Source organism: Giraffa tippelskirchi, chromosome Y (assembly GCF_054371585.1).
Source record: "Giraffa tippelskirchi isolate mGirTip1 chromosome Y, T2T-mGirTip1v1.2.pri, whole genome shotgun sequence".
Lineage (NCBI taxonomy): Eukaryota > Metazoa > Chordata > Mammalia > Artiodactyla > Giraffidae > Giraffa > Giraffa tippelskirchi.
In genome coordinates this window covers 9,846,571-9,866,909 of record NC_137290.1, presented here as the reverse complement: position 1 = coordinate 9,866,909, position 20,339 = coordinate 9,846,571, and the positions used below count along the sequence as shown (strand labels likewise).

The 20,339-nt window shown below is 44.8% G+C and overlaps 1 long non-coding RNA gene across 1 annotated transcript in view; it reads right to left on the bottom strand.

Annotated features, from left to right (window-relative positions):
* The window catches only part of LOC145537759 (uncharacterized), a 46,524-nt gene that overhangs the window by 2,493 nt on the left and 23,692 nt on the right, over nucleotides 1–20,339 (bottom strand). The window contains exon 4 of the long non-coding RNA XR_014076414.1: nucleotides 16,645–17,161. This is a non-coding gene — a long non-coding RNA (uncharacterized LOC145537759). The remainder of the gene's footprint in view (nucleotides 1–16,644; nucleotides 17,162–20,339) is intronic.

The window sequence follows — 20,339 nt, the reverse complement described above, 5'->3', positions numbered from 1 at the left end:
GTTTACAAGTTAAAACCACCAACTTTGGGTGTCCATCCAAAGATCAGCTAAAAAAAAACATCATCAGCTTCTAAGAAAAGCATACCTTTCCATGACTTATGTGGCCAAGGAACATCAAAAAGGAAAAGAAAAAGAAAAAAACGAAACAGCAAACAATGTAATCTCAGAGGTCTGCACAAAGGATAGCAAATAGCAGCAGAGAGTGGCATTTTACCTTAAGAGAAACTGAGGCTAGAGTATGAATATTTTTCCCTTTCCTTTTCTTGGCGAGTGGTAGTTGCTATTCTGTGGTGGGAATGTTTTCCATCAGATTCCCTAAAAGCAGAGCCCATGTTTGCTACTCACAGGACTCAATGGTGAGGGTTTTCCAGGAGAAATGGAATGAGGGAAGCAAGATATAGCAGAGGGAAAACAAAATCTAAGGTCAAGCAGAGACCAAGTTGCACCAGGCTTTATCTCACTTTGTATTAAGGCATTTGCTTCCATGTCACTCAGTCAAAATTTCACCCATAGATGTGGGATTTTCACCTCTTGGATGAGGAGGCTTTCATGTGACCAAAGGCAATTTTCCAGAACAGGGAACCTTTCACAAAGATTAGTGGCCAGGATTTATGGAGTTGAGGGGTGCCTAGTGAAAGGGACCTGAGTGGTGCACTATAATAGGTATAGTCTGGTGCGGTCTTCCCAGCAGACCACACTGCCTCTCGTTTTTACCACTGGTCTTCCTACTTATTGTATGCCTGTATCCGAGGTTACCTCTGACCCTTGGGCCACTAAAATTTGCCATGAAGCAACCCACACCCATATATTATAGGAGTTGGAAAGTGTCAGTTGCTCAATGGTGTCCGATCTTGGCGACCCCATGGACTGGACCCCACCAGGCTCCTCCGTCCGTGAAATTTTCCAGCCAAGAATACCGGAATGGGTAGACAGTTCCTTTGTCAGCGGATCTTGACAAAGGCACTGAACCTGGGTCTCCCACGTTGCAGGCAGGTATCTTACTGTCTGAGCCGTGCACATCAAGTACAATGAGAATACCATGCATGTATTCCACTGACTAGCCGCCATACTCAAAGTCCAAGGTCCGGGGTCCAATTATCCTATCGAATGGTTCCTTTAATGGCTGCTACTAGTAATCCAGGTTCTAAAGTCAAAGTGAAAGCTGCTCAGGTGTGTCTGAGTCTTTGCGACTCCACGGACTCAGCCGCCCATGGAATCCTTTAGGCCGGAATACTGGTGTGGGTAACCTATCCCTTCTCCAGCGGATCTTCCTCATCCAGGAATTGAACCGGGGTCTCCTGCATTGCAGGCGGATTCTGTACCAACTGAGCTACCAGAGAAGCCCAATCCGGGCAGTAAGGTCAACCTCTAAACTGCATGCCCTATTACAAAGTGATGTGCACAGAATTAGATACGTACGAATAAGAAGGCTTCTAAGGAGCAAAATAGCCAAGTGGTTGGTATTGAAAATATCTATATATGAAAGAGTTGAGAGGTTCCAGGGAGATGTCTTGATTACGAAGCTTGCAGGAAAAGGAAAAAAAAAAATGGAAGACAGACCTTGCAGGCCCACATTCATTCCATAATTCAGCTCCAACAGCTGAAATCGTTATCTATTGCATACACTATCCTCTGAGGCAGAAAAGGTTAAAGCTTAGAGTTTGGCAACTGCTAATCTGATCCAATTGCTCATCTAATCCACAGACTGGGAGCTGACTGTGGCTCAGATCATGAACTCCTTATTGCCAAATTCAGACTGAAATTGAAGACAATGGAGAAAACAAGAAATCATTCAGGTATGACCTAAATCAAATCCCTTATAACTATACAGTGGAAGTGAGAAATAGATTTAAGGGACTAGATCTGACAGACAGACTGCCTGATGAACTATGGATGGAGGTTCGTGACATTGTACAGGAGACAGCGATGAAGACCATCCCCATGGAAAGAAATGCAAAACAACAAAATGGCTGTCTGAGGAGGCCTTAAAAACAGCTGCGAAAAGAAGGGAAGTCAAAAGCAAAGGAGAAAAGGAAAGATATACCCATGTGAATGCAGAGCTCCAAAGAATAGCAAGGAGAGATAAGAAAGCTTTCCTCAGTGATCAATGCAAAGACATGGAGGAAAACAACAGAATGGGAAAGGCTAGAGACCTCTTCAAGAAAATTAGAGATACCAAGGGAACATTTCATGCAAAGATGGGCTCCATAAAGGACAGAAATGGTAGGGACCTAACAGAAGCAGAAGATAGTAAGAAGAGGTGGCAAGAATACACAGAAGAACTGTACAAAAAAGATCTTCACGACCCAGATAATCACAATGGTGTGATCACTCACCTAGAGCCAGACATCCTGGAAGGTGGAATAAGTGGGCCTTAGGAAGCATCACTACGAACAAAGGTAGTGGAGGTGATGGAATTCCAGTGGAGCTATTTCAAATCTTGGGAGATGATGCTGTGAAAGTGCTGCACTCAATATGCCAGCAAATTCGGAAAAACTCTGCAGTGGCCACAGGACTGGAAAAAGTCAGTTTTCACGCCAATCCCAAAGAAAGGCAATGCCAAAGAAAGTTCAAACTACTGCACAATTGCACTCATCTCACACGCTAGTAAAGTAATGCTCAAAATTCTCCAAGCCAGGCTTCAGCAATACGTGAACCATGAACTTCCAGATGTTGAAGCTGGTTTTAGAAAAGGCAGAGGAACCAGAGATCAAATTGCCAACATCCGTTGTATCATCCAAACAGCAAGACAGGTCAAGAAAAACATCTATTTCTGCTTTCTTGACTATGCCAAAGCCTTTGACTGTTTTTCCATGACAAGTTCTAACAGCTGCTTCCTGACCTGCATACAGGTTTCTCAAGAGGCAGGTCGGCTGGTCTGGTACACCCATCTCTTTCAGAATTTTCCACAGTTCTTTGTGATCCACATAGTCCAAGGCTTTGGCATACTCAACAAAGCAGACAGGTGTTTTTCTCGAACTCTCTTGTTTTATCGATGATCCAACGCATGTTGGCAATTTGATCTCTGGCTCCTCTGACTTTTCTAAAACCAGCTTCAACATCTGCAAGTTCACGGTTCACTTATTGCTGAAGCCTGACTTGGAGAATTTTGAGCATTACTCTTCTAGCGTGTGAGATGAGTGCAATTGTGCAGTAGTCTGAGCATTCTTTGGCCTTGCCTTTCTCTGGGACTGGAATGAAAACTGACCTTTCCCGGCTCCTCATGAATAGTATGAAAAGGCAAAAGATAGGACGCTGGAAGATGAACTCCCCAGGTCACTAAGTTCGTAACGCTGTCCAGGAGGCAGTGATGACAACCATCCACAAGAAGAACTGCAAAGAGGCAAAAGGTTGTCTGAGAAGGCCTTTCAAATAGCTGAACAAAGAAGGGAAGTGAGAAGCACTGGAGAAAAGGAAAGATGTATCCACCCGAATGCAGAGTTCCAAAGCATGGCAAGGAGACAGCAGATAGCCTTCTTAAGCATTCAGTGCAAAGAAATACAGGAAAACAATACACTGAGAAAGACTAGAGGTCTCTTCAAGAAAATTAGACATACCAAGGGAATATTTCATGCAAAGAGGGGCACAATCATGGACAAAAATGGTATGGACCTAACGGAAGCAGAAGATACTAAGAAGAGGTGGCAAGAATACATAGAAGAACTACTGACAATGACCGAGATAACCACGATGGTGTGCTCACTCACCTGGAGCCAGACTTCCTGGACTGACAAGTCAACTGGGCCTTAGGAAGCACCAGTATGAACAAAGCTAGTGCAGGTGATGGAATTTCGGCTGAACTATTTCAAATCCTAAATGATGAGGCTGTGAGAGTGCTGTACTCCATATGCCAGCAAATTTGGAAAACTCAGCAGTGGCCACAGTACTGGAAAAGGCCAGTTTTCATTCCTATCCCAAAGAAACACCACGTCAAAGAATGTTCAGACTACCAACAGTTGCACTCATCTCACACATCAGGCAAAGGAAGGCTCAAAGTCTCCAAGTCTTCAACAGTAAGTGAAACGAGAACCTCCAGATGCTCAAGCGGGACTTCGAAAAGGCAGAGGAACCAGAGAGCAAATTGCCAACATCCGATGGATCACAAAAAAGCACGAGAATTCCAGAAAAACACGTACTTCTGCTTCACTGAGTACGCTAGAGCCTTGGCCTGTGTGAATCACACCAAGCTGTGGAAAATTCTTAAGGAAACGCTAATACCAGAACACCTTACCTGCCGCCTGAGAGATCTGTATGCAGCTCAGGAAGCAACAGTTAGAATAGGGCGTGGAACAATGGACTGGTTCCGAATAGGGGGAAAGGAGTACGTCAAGTCTGTATAGTGCCACTTTGATTTTTTAAGTTATATGCACAGTACATCATACAAAAGGCCGGATTCGATGAAGCACAACCTGGAATCAAGATGGCCGGGAGAAATATCGCTAACCTCAGATATGCAGATGACACTACCCTTTGGCAGAAAGCGAGGTGGAACTGAAGAGTCTGGCCTGACGAGAGTGACAGTGGGCAGTGAAAAATCTGGCTTAGAACTCAACATTCAAAACACTAAGATCATGGCAACCGGTCTCATCACTTCAGGGTGAATAGAAAGGTAAACAGTGGAAACACGGACACGTTTTACTTTCCTCAACTCCAACATCACTCCAGATGCTGAATGCAGCCATGGGATTCAAACACCCTTGCTCCTTGGAAGAAAACCTATAACACAGCTAGACAGCATATTAAAAAACAGAGACATTAAACTACTGACAAAGGCCCATCCAGTCAAAGCTATGGCTTTTCACATAGTCATGGACGGACGTGAGAACCGGACCATAAAGAAAGCTGAGTGCCAAAGAATTGATGTTTCTGAACTGTGGTGTTGGAGAAGACTCTTGAGAGTCCCCAGGAATGCAAGATCAGCCAGGCAGTCCTAAAGAAAATCAGTCCTGAATGTTCATTGGAAGACTGATGCTGAAGCTCCAACTGTTGGCTACCTGATGCGAAGAACTGGCTCACTGGAAAAGACGCTAACCCTGGGAAAGCCTGAAGGCAGGAGGAGAAGGGGATGAGAGAGGATAAGATGGTTGGATGGCATCACTGACTCAACGCACATGAGTCTGAGCAAGCCGGGGGGAGCTGGTGATGAATAAGGAAGCTTGGTGTCCACGGGGTCACAAGGAGTCGGACACGACTGAGTGACTCAACTGAACTGAACTGAATAATGCTTACGAGAACAGTCCACTATAGCTGAGTCCTGGCTCCAGCTCTATTAAGTATTCTAAGTGTTGGAACAAGTCTGATACAGCAAGTCTCCAGCAAGTTCCACACAACCCCCCAAATATCTGCTGAATTTCTAAGTGGTGACACTGCATGTAGTCTAGTCTAGTGCGTAGGCAACGGCAACCCACTCCAGTACTCTTGCCTGGAAAATCCCATGGACGGAGCATGGTGGGGGTCGCCAAGAATTGGGCACGACTGAGCGACTTCCCTTTCACTTTTCACTTTCATTCATTGGAGAAGGTAATGGCAACCCACTCCGGTGCTCTTGCCTGGAGACTCAGGGACTGGGGAGCCTGGTCGGCTGCCGTCTGTGGGGTCGCACAGAGTCAGACACGACTGAAGCGACTTAGCAGCAGCAGTATGCTGAGGCATTAAGATTGTAAAAGCTCACTGAGGCCAGCGACCACATTTCTTTATTAAATTTGGAAATACGTCCCCAAGGCCTGCAGGCATGTCTGAAGCAGCTCCCACCACCTCAAAAAGCCAGCTTGTAGCTCACAGATCTCCCCTTCGTTCTCCTTTCCAACTCCCTCCATCATATCACCAACCTGTAGCCTTCTCTGTCCTTGGCCTGGGAAAGATTCTCTGTTCTTGCAGTCCTCACTGTCTTCCACGAGTCCCCATTTACCGTCCACATTTTGGGCTGCCTGCTGACTGACCGAAAACCTTTGAGGAATGGAAATTAGAGGTTGCAGACAGGCCTGCAGTGAAATTTATTAAGTTCCATAGAGGGAACCTGCACTTCATTTTAGCTAGGCTGAGTGTTAGTAGTGATTTGAATCCTATTGACCTGATCATCTGGGAGATCAGCATTTTCTCTCCAAAACTGGCACTAAAGGCTTCTATATGGCTTCACTTTGAGTGTCCGTCTTCTCCAAGGCCTACTCTACCTGTAGTGTGACCTCCAATTATTCTCAGTTGAGTATGCCTTGGGCCTGATGTGCTGCAGTAGAGAGTCTTTCGGGCGTGGCTAAGGTGGACGGTGGAGAGGTCTTGCTAGCAGAGTTTCTCGAGCTGGTAGAGGGCTTGAAGTCTATACTCTTTGTCAATACTGGGGACATGCCCCTGGCATGGCTGCAGGTGTTAATGGTGAGCTTGTGTGGAGCTGTGGTTTTGCTGCTCATAGAGGCCCTTGTTGGGGTTGAGGACCATGCACCTCTCCATGGGTTGGGGCCCTTCAGTCTGGACTAGATTGTATTCCTGTTTTGTTTTTGCTTTTTTTTTTTTTTTTCCAGATATGTAGTTTGGAAGCTAGAATGGTGACCTCTTTGGGGGTCCCAGGAATCCAGAGGACTGGAGAGAAGAGTGGCGGCCACAGACAATAGACTCTGCCATGGAGAAGATGACACCAGCAAGCCCACCTGGCCAACTGTGTGGGGGACAGGCCCAGGCGGCTCCAACAGTTTGGGTGGCCTTGTGCCAGTACTCTTGCCTGGAAAATCCCACGGACGGAGGAGCCTGGTAGGCTACAGTCCACGGGGTCGCTGAGAGTCGGACACGACTGAGCAACTTCACTTTCACTTTTCCCCTTCATGCACTGGAGAAGGAAATGGCAACCCACTCCAGTATTCTTGCCTGGGGAATCCCAGGGATGGCGGAGTTTGGTGGGCTGCGGTCTATGGGGTCACACAGAGTCGGACACGACTGAAGCGACTTAGCAGCAGTAGCAGTAGTGATCCTCTAGGCTGCCTCATGGCTGCTGAAGCCTACTGTCTTGGTGAGGGGAGGTTTAAGGAGGCATGGTGACCATGACATCACAACAATGTGATTTCACTAAAGCGACAGGCAACAATGCCTTGGGCACTACCATTTGCCACCTAGGATTTAGAAAGAGATGTATGGGAAGGATAAAAGGAGAGGACTGTATCTTTTTCACGAGGACAGACTGCCTTCCTGATGTGCGTATCTTCTTCTACCACCTCCTGTGGATTATGCTCATTCTGATATTTCATAGGCCAACTTGACCCATGAAATAAGAATACGTTCTAGCCCAGCTGAGTCTCTAAAGAGGCACTGAAAGCTCTTAGGGAGCATTAGGAATCTTTAAGGATTTTCAGTTGATGGGAAAGAGAGTTCTTAGCCATTTTCCATTCCCTGAAAACACATGTAAGAAAAGGACACCTCTTCTGGAACTGACTGCCATAACAAAGTGCCCCACACCAGGCAGCTTCAATAAATGTTTTCTCAAACTCCTGGGGATCGAGTCAGTAATCAAAGGGTCAGCACATTTGTCTTCTTCCGGCGTCTCTTTTGGATTGAGACTGGCCATTGTTTGCCTTTGTCTTCACATAGTGATGTCTCTGTGTTGTTTGTGACTGATCTCCTTTTCTTATACAGTACCAGTCGTATTAACCCAACCACCTATATAGAGGCCCTATTTCCAGAAAGGGTCAGAAAGAAATTATAATTTATGCAGTACGACTACATATAAAATACAGAGAGTTAGAGCTTCAACATACACACTTTGAGAGAATACAGTTTATTCCATGATATGGATTTTTGTTCTTTCCACTTGGTACTGCCGTATCTGTCTCCCAGAGTTCAACCTACGAAGTAGGTCTCCACAACACAGAAAACAACTGGTTAAGAAAAACGGATTGTCCAGGGGTAATACAGATGAAGACAAAATTCAGAATTTATAACCAATCTAGAAATCCTCTCCTCAAAGACACAAGGGAAGGAAAACATTCTATTTTTGAGTAAGTATTAAACCATAATATGACACACACATAAGAAGCAAATTGCTGAACGATGGAAAAGATAAAAGATATACTCTATATATGTATCCTAGCAAATCAGTTCATGACAACGTTTTCAAAATAATAAGGAGTCCTCAAGGAAGACCAGATGACAAACTTTGTCACACTTTGTCCTAAATTCACCCGGTAACTGCGGGAGCTCTCAATGTCTGCTAACGTGCCTTACACAGAAGAAAAAACTGCTCATATTTTTATGACTGCATGTGGTTTTGAAATGAGGCATTCTCTCAAGAGAGTCTGTTAACCTCCATAGACTTGAGAGATAAGGTGTTACTGTAACCTAACACCCCTGTACCCAACATCCTTGGCCCAAGCAATACCGAAACATTAGAATTTAAAGCCGAGATATGTTTTGTTGCAGAGCCGTGCATGGAGATGGGTGGCATATGCCTTTAAAAACCTCAATCTACCTAAAGAAACAAAAGACCGACATATGGAAAAGTATAAAGCACTGATGAAAGAAATCAAACAGGACACAAATAGATGGCGAAATATACTGTGTTCATGGATCAGAAGAATCAATATGGTGAAAAGGAGTATACCACCCAAAGCAATCTATAGATTCAACGCAATACCTATCAAGCTACCAGTGGTATTTTTCAGAGAACTAGAACAAATAAGTTCACAATTTGTATGGAAATACAAAAAACAAAAAACAAAAAAACAAACCTCGAATAGCCAAAGCAATCTTGAGAAAGAAGAATGGACCTGGAGGAATCAACCTGTCTGACTCCAGGCTGTTCTACAAAGCAACAGTCATCAAGACAGTATGGTACTGGCACAGAGATAAGTCCACGCACCTATGGACACTTTATCTTTGACAGAGGAGGCAAGAATATACAATGAAGACCAGACAATCTCTTTCAGAAGTGGTGCTGGGAAAACTGGTCAACCACTTGTAAAAGAATGAAACTAGAACACTTTCTAACACGGTACACACACACACACACAAAACTCAAAATGGATTAAAGATCTAAACGTAAGACCACAAACTATAAAACTCCTAGAGAAAAACATAGGCAAAACACTCTCTGACACAAATCACAGCACGATCCTCTATGACCCCCCTCCCAGAGTAAACAAATGGGACCTAATTAAACTTAAAAGCTTTTGCACAACGAAGGGGACTAGAACCAAGGGGAAAAGCCTGCCTTCAGAATGGCAGAAACTAATAGCAAGCAAAGCAACTGACAAAGAATTAATCTCAAAAATACACAAGCAACGCCTGCAGCTCAATTCCAGAAAAATAAGCGAGCCGATCAAAAAATGGGCCAAAGAACTAAGCAGACATTTCTCCAAAGAAGACATACAGATGGCTAACAAACACATGAAAGATGCTCAACATCACTCATTATTGGAGAAATGCAAATGAAAACCACAATCAGGTACGATCTCACACCGGTCAGAATGGCTGCTATACAAAAGTCTACAAACAATACACGCTGGCGAGGGTACGGAGAAAAACGAACCCTCTTACACTGTCGTTGGGAATGCAAACTTGTACAGTCACTATGGAGAACAACGGGAGTTCAGTTCAGTTCAGTCACTCAGTCGTGTCCGTCTCTTTGCGACCCCATGAATCGCAGCACTCCAGGCTTCCCTGTCCATCACCAACTCCCGGAGTTTACCCAAACCCATGTCCATCGAGTCGGTGATACCATCCAACCATTTCATCCTCTGTTGTCCCCTTCTCATCCTGTCCCCAATCCTTCCCAGCACCAGGGTCTTTGCAAATGAATCAACCCTTCGCATGAGGTGGCCAAAGTATTGAAGTTTCAGCTTCAACATCAGTCCTTCCAATGAACACCCAGGACTGATCTCCTTTAGGATGGACTGGTTGGATCTCCTTGCAGTCCAAGGGACTCTCGAGAGTCTTCTCCAACACCACAGTTCAAAAGCATCAATTCTTCGGTGCTCAGCTTTCTTCACCGTCCAACTCTCACATCCATACATGACCACTGGAAAAACCATAGCCTTGTCTAGATGGACCTTTGTTGGCAAAGTAGTATCTCTGCTTTTTTTTTTTTAAATACATTTATTTATTTTACTTGGGGGCTAATTACTTTACAATATTGTAATGGTGTTTGCCATACATTGACATGAATCAGCCATGGGTTTACACGTGTTCCCCATCCTGAACCCCCCTCCCACCTCCCTCCCCATCCCACCCCTCTGGGTCATCCCATTGCCCCAGCCTCGAGCATTTGCCTCATGCGTTGAACCTGGAATGGTGTTCTGTTTCACATATGATAATATACATGTCTCAATGCTATTCTCCCAGAACGTCCCAACCTCACCTTCTCCCTCAGAGTCCATAAGACTGTTCTATCTCTGCTTTTAAATATGCTATCTAGGTTGGTCATAACCTTCCTTCCAAGGAGTAAGCGTCTTTTAATTTCATGGCTGCAGGCACCATCAGCAGTGATTTTGGAGCCCAGAAAAATACAGTCTGATGCTGTTTCCACAGTTGCCCCATCCATTTCCCATGAAGTGATGGGACCAGATGCCATGATCTTAGTTTTATGAACGTTGAGATTTCAGCCAACTTTTCCACTCTCCTCTTTCACTTTCATCAAGAGGCTCTTTAGTTCTTCTTCACTTTCTGCCATAAGGGTGGTGCCATCTGCATATCTGAGGTGATTGATATTTCTCCCGGCAATCTTGATTTCAGCTTGCATTTCTTCCAGCCCAGCACTTCTCATGATGTACGCTGCATGTAAGTTAAATAAGCAGGGTGGCAATATATAGCCTTGACATACTCCTTTTCCTATTTGGAAACAGTCTGTGGTACCATGTCCAGTTCTAACTGTTGCTTCCTGACCTGCATACAAATTTCTCAAGAGACAGGTCAGATGGTCTGGTATTCCCATCTCTTTCAGAATTTTCCACAGTTTATTGTAATCCACAGAGTCAAAGGCTTTGGCATACTCAATAAAGCAGATAGGTGTTTTTCTCGAACTCTCTTGCTTTTTCGATGACCCAGCAGATGTTGGCAATTTGAGCTCTAGTTCCTCTGCCTTTTCTAAATCCAACTTGAACTTCTGGAAGTTCACGGTTCACGTATTGCTGAAGCCTGGCTTGGAGAATTTTGAGCATTACTTTACTAGCGTGTGAGATGAGTGCAACTGTGCAGTAGTCTGAGCATTTTTTGGCATTGCCTTTCTTTGGCATTGGAACGAAAACTGACCTTTTCCAGTCCTGTGGACACTGCTGAGTTTTCCAGATTTGCTGGCATATCGAGTGCAGCACTTTCACAGCATCATCTTTCAGGATTTGAAACAGCTCCACTGGAATTCCATCACCTCCACTAGCTTTGTTCGTAGTGATGCTTTCTAAGGCCCACTTGACTTCACATTCCAGGATGTCTGGCTCTGGGTGAGTGATCACACCATCGTGATTATCTGGGTCGTGAAGATCTGTTTTGTACAGTTCTTCTGTGTATTCTTGCCACCTCTTCTTACTATCTTCTGCTTCTGTTAGGTCCACACCATTTCTGTCCTTGATCGAGCCCGTCTCTGCATGAAATGTTCCCTTGGTACCTATAATTTACTTGAAGAGATCTCTAGTCTTTTCCATTCTGTTGTTTTCCTCTATTTCTTTGCACTGATCGCTGAGGAAGGCTTTCTTATCTCTCCTTGAACAACGTGAAGATTTCTTAAAAAACTGGAAATAGAACTGCCATACGACCCGGCAATCCCACTGCTGGACATACACACTGAGGAAACCATAACTGAAAGGGACTCGTGTACCCCAATGTTCACCGCAGCACTGTTTACAATAGCTAGCACATGGAAGCAACCTAGATGTCCATCGGCAGATGAACAGAGAAGAAAGCTGTGATCCATACACCCAACGGAATATTACTCAGCCATTAAAAAGAATGCCTTAGAATCAGTTCTAATGAGGTGGATGAAACTGGAGCCTATTACACAGAGCAAAGCAAGCCAGAAAGATAAAACACAAATACATCACATTAACGCATATATATGGACTTTAGAAAGATGATAACGACGACCCTATATGCGAGACAGCAGAAGAGACACAGATGCAAAGAACAGACTGCTGGACTCTGCGGAAAAAGGCGAAGGTGGGATGATGTGAGAGAATAGCATTGAAACACGTATATAATGTGAAATAGATCGCCAGACCAGGTTCGATGCATGAGACAGGGTGCTCAAGGATGGTGCACTGGGATGAATGACCCTGAGGGATGGGATGGGGAGGCAGGTGGGATGGAGGGTCAGGATGGGGAATGCATGTACACCCAGGGCTGTTTCATGTGAATATATGGCAAAAGCCACCACAATATTGTAAAGTAATTAGCCTCCAATTAATACAAATTTTAAAAAAGAGGTAAAAAAGCAAGCTTAGAAAATATTTTAACAGAGTGATAATAAAAACACAGTATATCAGAATTCATGAGATGCATGTCTACAAGTGCTCATAATTTTAAATGCTTGTATTAAAAAAGAATAAAAGCCTAAACCAATGAAAAAAAAAAAACAACAACAAAAAACAGAACTACCTCAAAGCTTTCAGCACAGACTACATTTAGGAAAGGTGAGGAAGGGTTGTGATTAGCTGTTGCAAACTTCTTGCTGTCCCATCTTGTGTTCTCGAGGTAAGGTGGTGGTCAGCTAACTGTGTTCCTGTAATCCTCGAGGGAAGCAAATATTATTCCCGATTCCCTATTTCCTGAAAGAAAAGGTAAGGGGACGGGGTCCGTTACGACTGCAGGGGCCCCAGGCACTGGGGAGATGAACACGCACCCCCAGAGAGGATTCCCTCGGGTTCACACAAAAAACACGGATGCAAGTCAGCATCCTTGATCTCAAACAATGTGCCTGGTCATCAGACTCTGTTAAATAAGGACTGAAAGTGAGGTCGCTCAGTCATGTCCAACTCTTCTGCTACCTCATGGACTGTAGCCCACCAGGCCACTCTGTCCATTGGATTTCCCAGGCAAGAAAACTGCAGTGGGTTGCCATTTCCTTCCCCAGGGGATCTTCCCGACCCAGGGAAAGAAACCTGGGCCTCCAAGATTGCACGCAGACTCTTTACTATCTGAGCCACCAAGGAAGCCCTTAATGACAACACCTTTTTTAGGGGCTCAGCATGCTTCCGCTGCATAACTCCATGCCTGTCATTTTAGATTTCTGTTACCCAGAAAAGACATGAGTTCTTGATTATTTTAGGGGAAATTTTCAGTTAACTGTGGCTCTGGGAAAACCAAGGAGTGTGAAAGGAGAACAGTGCTGACAGGCTGACCTTTCTGCCTGGGGGTGGGAGTGTCTTCGTGGTTACAAAACTGAGTGGCCCTCTTGCTCCTCTGGGGAAGAATTCAGCCAAAGTCCTGGGTCAGAACACAGGGTGGGGCTGGGAGAAGATCTCTACCTAGAGTGAGGAAACCCCATCCTTGCCCAGGACAACCTTTCAGATATCGGTCACAGCCACTGCCCCTTCCACTTCCATGGGCAGAAACGGCTTTGAGCTTGGCCCTTCTAAAAGGCAGAGATCCCACAGGCAAGGCTTCTAACCTGCAAAAGGAACTTCAGCGCCTCTCTTTTCTGCCATGTGATTAAAAAATACCCTGTCCTTGTTGATTAGCTAGTCTGATACCTCTTTGCGCAAAGGGCAACCACAAAAAAGTCCTTTCTCTCTCTCATCTTGCAAAAGCAAGCAGCTGGCTTTGTAGAGTGGTTACTCCCCTGAAAGAGTCCCATTGGAACTCTTCTCCAAATTAAAAAACAAACAAACAAACAACAACAAAAAAAACAGGAGTATGCAATCCGAAAACTTTCCGGGCTTGACGCACTCTTGGGGGGGTTTCACTTAGAAACTAAAACGTTTTAATTTCTAAAGGATATGGATGGTTTACTGGGGCAGTGGGGAGGGAGAGGAAAGGCCATGGAAAATTCCATTTGTCCTAAAATTTGGGAGTATATACTCACCTGTAGTCTCAAAAAGAAGTGAATTTCTTAAAGGTCAACATTGCAAAAGCGACCCCACCCAACTAGCCCACTTACATCAGACTTAGGTTGCTGTCTTGTACATTAAAACAGGACTTTTGAAGAGAAGGCTGGAAATGACTTATATGACACAGGTAAGTGGAGTCACGGTCCTGAAGCGAGCTCCCTTAGCCTCTGCTCTGGGATCTCTAGCTAGAAAGGCCATCTTTCGATCTGAGGATTCAGATTCTGTGTATAAGCTGCACTCCTAACTAAAGATCACTTGGAGGTCACCAAGCACTCTCCAAAACACCCGTCACTTAATAAACTCGTAAGTGAAAGCACACCTTTGAAAAGATGCTCAACTGCAGAGTCTGACATGAAGTCGATTCTTCAAGACCGAAATCATCCTCAGGTGGCTCTGGATTTCAACCTCTGTGAAGTTCCTCTGACTGACTTACTGTTTCAGAATCATCCTTTGCATAAACGTGCCACCACACTCAGAGGATCCTAGAGAAACTTCCTTCAGACACCAGTCAGAGGAAAAGCTCAGCTTCATTTGATCAACTGGAGTGTTTTCTATTTACGGGGGAAACATGAGCTCTTTGAAAGCACTCATATGTTTTTCCCTTTTCCCTCTGACTGCCAGCAAGCTCGGGGCCAAAATGGAAGACTGACTTTGCTAATTCTGAAGGCCAAAATAGTTATTTCTGTATGCAAAGTTTCTCCAGATCTCTCACTATTCTATTTTCATCTTTCTTTTTTTTTCAAATAAAGTTATTTATTTTAGTTGGGGGCTAATTACTTTACAATATTGTAGTAGTTTTTGCCATACATTGACATTTTCATCTTTCTCACTGTCTTTGATATCCATTTTGTCAGTATATCTGAAATCCTTTCCGGAAGCAGTGAAAAAACCCACAACCAAATGAACAATCTACTTCAGAAAGAGAAGAATAGTATAAATGTATCATTCATAGGAACACTGCCATCTGGGACCCAAGAATTCCACAAACTTCATGGAATAAATGCTACTCCTGTTGCTTTCTACAGCATCAGAAGTGGTCCCTCAAACCCCAATCCACACAGAATTGGATGTTTCAGATGCCATTCAGAATTTTAAGGAATGGGGTGGTGATCCACCCTTCCTGACTAACCCAACTGCTCTCTCTCTTCCTGCCCTGTATCACGGAGAGATATTCCATCCTCTCTCAATGAACTGCAGGAACTGAGGTTCTGGAACAGTTCCCAATGATACAAACACGGAGGAAAAAAGCTCAAAACTCATCCCCCCTCCTGCTTTAAGCAGCAAGACTAAGAAAACCCCAGGGGACACACAACTTGTAGATGGGTCCTGTCAGAAGCTGTGTGTTGTCTGTTTTGTCACTAAGCCGTGTCCAGCTCTTTTGTGACCCCATGGATTATACAGCCCACCAGATTCCTCTGTCCACGAAGTCTCCAGGCAAGACTACTGGAGTAGGTTTCCATTTCCTTCTCCAGGAGATCTTCCCGATACGAGCATCAAATTTGCGACCCCTGCGTTGGCAGGCAGATTCTTGACCACTGAGCTACATGATTAAGCCTGGCTATCCGTGTATGTAACTCACAAAGTACAAGAGGTTTTATGGCTACAATATCCAATTTGTCCTTAGGCCATGTTTCTCCTGGGCCTTAATTAATTCTTATCTTTCTTGGGCATATCAACACACACCTGCCAAGCCAGCTGAGAAATTTGCTGACTGCTTCGCCAATGGACCAAATATCTTTCAAATCATTCCTATGTTCCACTGTGGTGTCTGCCAACATGCCTGGCGTGTGGCAGGTTTGAGAGAAGCCTCTGCTGGTTCAGTCCCTAACAACAGCAACGGGGGAACTGCTAAGACTCAGGCAGCAGTTCACAACTAGGGGAGATTTAGCTTTGTCAAGACACTTTTGAAGGCCACCGCTGGGTAGATGCTACTGACATCCAGTTGGTAAAGACCAGGGATACTGCTAAACATGCCTCAATACACAGGACAAAGAATTATCCAGCATAAAAAGCTAATAGCGCCAAGGTTGAGAAGCCTCGGGCCCACGTCAGGTAAATGCAAATATGGCAGAATACGGGCTCAGGTGTGCATCCTACAATGCCCCTTGAACTTCTACAGGCCTAAAGAAGAACTCAGCAGTCTGGTGCCACCCACTCGGGAAGTCTTATACTCGAGTGAGAAAATGTATTTTGAAATGCCTGGGCAGTGTGAGGGGAGGTAAGGGAGAAGAAACTCATCAAGGTCTTTGAACTGAACGCTTTTATCAATATCAGCCCTGTACAATGTTTTAACATTGATAACCATGTGAGGCATGTAAGTGAACATATTGGAAACAAAACTGCTTAGGTTCACAATGACCTGACTGCTAGAAGCAGCTATTACTTTCTAAGAGACTTCTTCTCCTGTGCTCAAAATCAACCACATTGGGTATCAAGGAGGTAAATGGTAGGCAGGGCCAGCTCAAGTCCTTGTCCTGCTCAGTAACTAGCTAGGGGACTTGGAGCTAATCCGAGCTTGGTTGTGCCACACTTCATGACGTCTGAGGGCGACATGACGTGTGATACTACAAATGGCAAGGTGACATCCTAAAACCAAATCAAGAAACCAGAAACTGGTACAGTCACTTACCCTCCTGCTTGGGAGATGGTTCTTTGGGTTCCTTCCTAGTGTTTCGACCCTCCAGCGGAGAAAGGTCTTCTTCTAAATCTATGACAAGTCCGCTCTCTGAATCAGAATCCAGGCCCAAATGCACTCTTGGGGAGTCAGTCTCACCTTTTCCCTTCAGCTTATCCTTTGTGGGAGGAGGAAAGGGTTTTTTGCTTTGTCTGAAAAGTCCTTCTCAAGCTGGGGCTCATCTTCTCCTTGACTGATCTTGAGTCCACTTTTTCACAGACTGGTGACCTGCTTTCAGCTCCTCTTCCATCTCCACGGGATTTGGCACTTTGGGCATTTTTTTTTTTTTTGATAGCAGATGGCTCTTTGACCATCTGAGCCACCTCTTTGTCTTCAGCATCTTCTGGCTCATTCTTGGACCTCTGCTCCTCATCACCGATAGAGTTACTTCCGCTACTATCTGACTTCTCAGAATGCCTTGAATCGCCAGGCCCGACAGTCATATAAACATCTTCTGAGATTTCATTTATGCCTAAATTAAAACAACAACAACAACAACAAGATGTCGCATACTCACAGAAAAAAAGAGCAGGACCAGAAAACCGCAAATATTTACCACGCTCAATGCTGAAATAAAAAAAAAAAAAAAACCACGTTGCATCACACTGGCCTGGTGGGATTAGCAGTAGACTTAAGTTGCAGCTGACTACAGGTGACAAATGGAACTTGCCTGGAGAGGGTTTCAGTTACTGACATTCAAAGATGACATGGGACCAAACCATGTGAACTTCTAATCTATCCAGAGCCTAATCTTGGCAGCATGGGTAACTAACTGGGACACATAGAATGGGAGGGATGGAAGGGAACGCTACACAGGATTTGTTAAAACTGATCCATTTTCAGTTCAGTTCATTTCAGTTGAGTTCAGTCACTCAGTCGTGTCCGACTCTTTGTGACCACATGAACGACAGCACGCCAGGCCTCCCTGTCCACCACCATCTCCCGGAGTCCACTCAAACTCATCTCTGTTGAGTCAGTGATGCCATCCAACCATCTCATCCTCTGTTGTCCCCTTCTCCCTGTGCCCTCAATCTTTCCCAGCATCAGGGTCTTTTCTAATGAGTCAGCTCTTCGCATCAGAAGAGGATTGAAACGCCAAAGGATTGGGGTTTCAGCTACAACATCAGTCCTTCCAATGAACACACAGGACTGATCTCCTTTAGGATGGACTGGCTGGATCTCCTTACAGCCCAAGGGACTCTCAAGAGTCTCCTCCAACACCACAGTTCAAAACCATCAATTCTTCAGCGCTCAGCTTTCTGTACAGTCCAACTCTCACATCCACACATGACAACTGGAAAAGCCATAGCCTCAACTAGATGGACCTTTGTTGACAAAGTAATGTCTCTGCTTTTTAATATGCTGTCTAGCTTGGTCATAACTTTCCTTTCAAGGAGTAAGCGTCTTTTAATTACATGGCTGCAATCAGCATCTCCAGTGATCTTGGAGCCCAGAAAAATAAAGTCAGCCACTGTTTCCCCATCTATTTGCCATGAAGTGACGTGACCGGATGCCATGAACTTAGTTTTCTGAATGCTGAGGTTTAAGCCAACATTTTCACTCTCCTCTTTCACTTTCATCAAGAGGCTTTTTAGTTCTGGATATCTGAGGTTATTCATATTTCTCCCGGCAATCTTGATTCCAGCTTCTGCTTCCATTTTACAGATTAGGAAAAAAAAAAAAGAGGGCCTGAGAAATCCCTTGTCCTGGGACACATAGAAAACCAAGACAGAGAGGCGAGACCAGAGACATGGGCTCTTGAGTCACCGCTAGGACTCTTCCCACAAATTCCCAAAGCATTAAGTCTTTTACTCTTTGTGTCCAGGACTCAAAGAAGTAAGCCAAGCCTTAAAGCAGCGGATGCAAACTCACAGCCCACTAGCCACATGGGGCGAGCAAACGTGTTATTAAGGAAGCAATGGTTTGACCCAATGCTTTCCAATCTTTCGTTATTTGTTGCTTTTAACTTAGAATACGCTGGCCAACTCAGAAATCCCGAAGTTTCACACAGAAATTAAGATGTTAGGCTTGCTGGAAAAGGCGGGAGACCTGGCCATTCTGGGTCACAGGCCTGCAAGGCTGGCTGGGGCTGAGAACTTCTGGCCCATTTCGGTTGGGGGAGCACTGTCTCCAGGTGACCCAGCTGCCCAGCCCCCATCTGGCTTCCTGCCCTGAAGCAGAGTCAACCACCATTGTGCTTCTACTGTTTTTCTACTTGTAACTGAGTCCAGAGGAAAGGCACACATTTCCATGTCTCAAGCAAAAGGAAAAACGATAAAACAGCAGGAGTTTCCTACATATACAAGCAAAAATGGGCAAAAGTCTATTTCTAACAATAATTTCATTTAACCTATTTATGTTTCCTGCTCCCAGAAGTGAGCATCATCCATCTGAACGTAAATAATCTGTTACGCTACAATTTTGAAAAGAGGAAATCCCCATCGACTCTGTATTGTCTTCATTCTAGAGCAATGCTTACCATGAGTGGGATCATGGAAGAGAAAATCTTAAAAGGCCAAGAGCCACAAACATCCCAGCAGGATCAGGAGTGAACTATATCCACCTCCTCCAGGGCTCAAATGGAAAGAACCTAAAAACCAAGTGTGGTTTAATTTCTGGATCTCAGGGCTGGTGCAATTGGGAACTAAAGGTTGGACACAAGAACGACAAGCATGACCACACTTGCTTGGATACTGGAGCCCAAAGGAGGTGAATTCAGATCCTGCTCCTCTGCTTCTATTAGTTGTGTGACTGTGAACGAGTGGACTACCTCTCTGAGCCTCCGTTTCTTCCTCCGGACAATGGGTTTGATAACAGTATCAACCTTCCAGGGCAATCTATGCACAGTGCAGGGGCCATAGGAAGTCCTCCGTAAATCCTTATTGAAAATAACAAATCGAGGAGCTAGACCAGCTGCCTGGAAGAACCCAACAGGGATATGGACTGCATAGTTCATCCACGTCACTCAATGTCCTAGCCAAATGGGCGAACCAGGAGTGCTTTGGTTACACAGCCTGGGTGACTCCCAACTACAGCTTCTTTCTCACCCGAAGGTCCAGAGCATCCAGTGACAAAGAAACCTGAAGATTTCTTAAAAAACTGGGTCTAGAACGGCCATACGACTCAGCAATCCTGCTGCTGGACATATACACCGGGGAAACCAGAGCCGAAAGAGACTCGTGTACCCCAGTGTTCATCGCAGCAGTGTTTACAATAGCTAGCACATGGAAGCAACCTAGATGTCCATCGGCAGACGAATGGAGAAGAAAGCTCTGATCCATACACACAACGGAATTTTACTCAGCCATTAAAAAGAATGCATTGGAATCAGCTCTAATGAGGTGGATGAAACTGGAGTCTATTATACAGAGCGACGTAAGCCAGAAAGATAAAACACCGATACATGATATTAACACACATATATGGAATTTAGAAAGATGATAACGATGGCCCTATATGCGAGACAGCAAAAGAGACACAGATGTAAACAACAGACTGCTGGACTCTGTGGAAAAAGGTGAGGGTGGGATGATTTGAGAGAATAGCATGGAAACATGTATAGTATGTGAAATAGATCGCCAGTCCAGGTGCGATGCATGAGACAGGGTGCTCAGGGCTGGAGCACTGGAATGAATGACCCTGAGGGATGG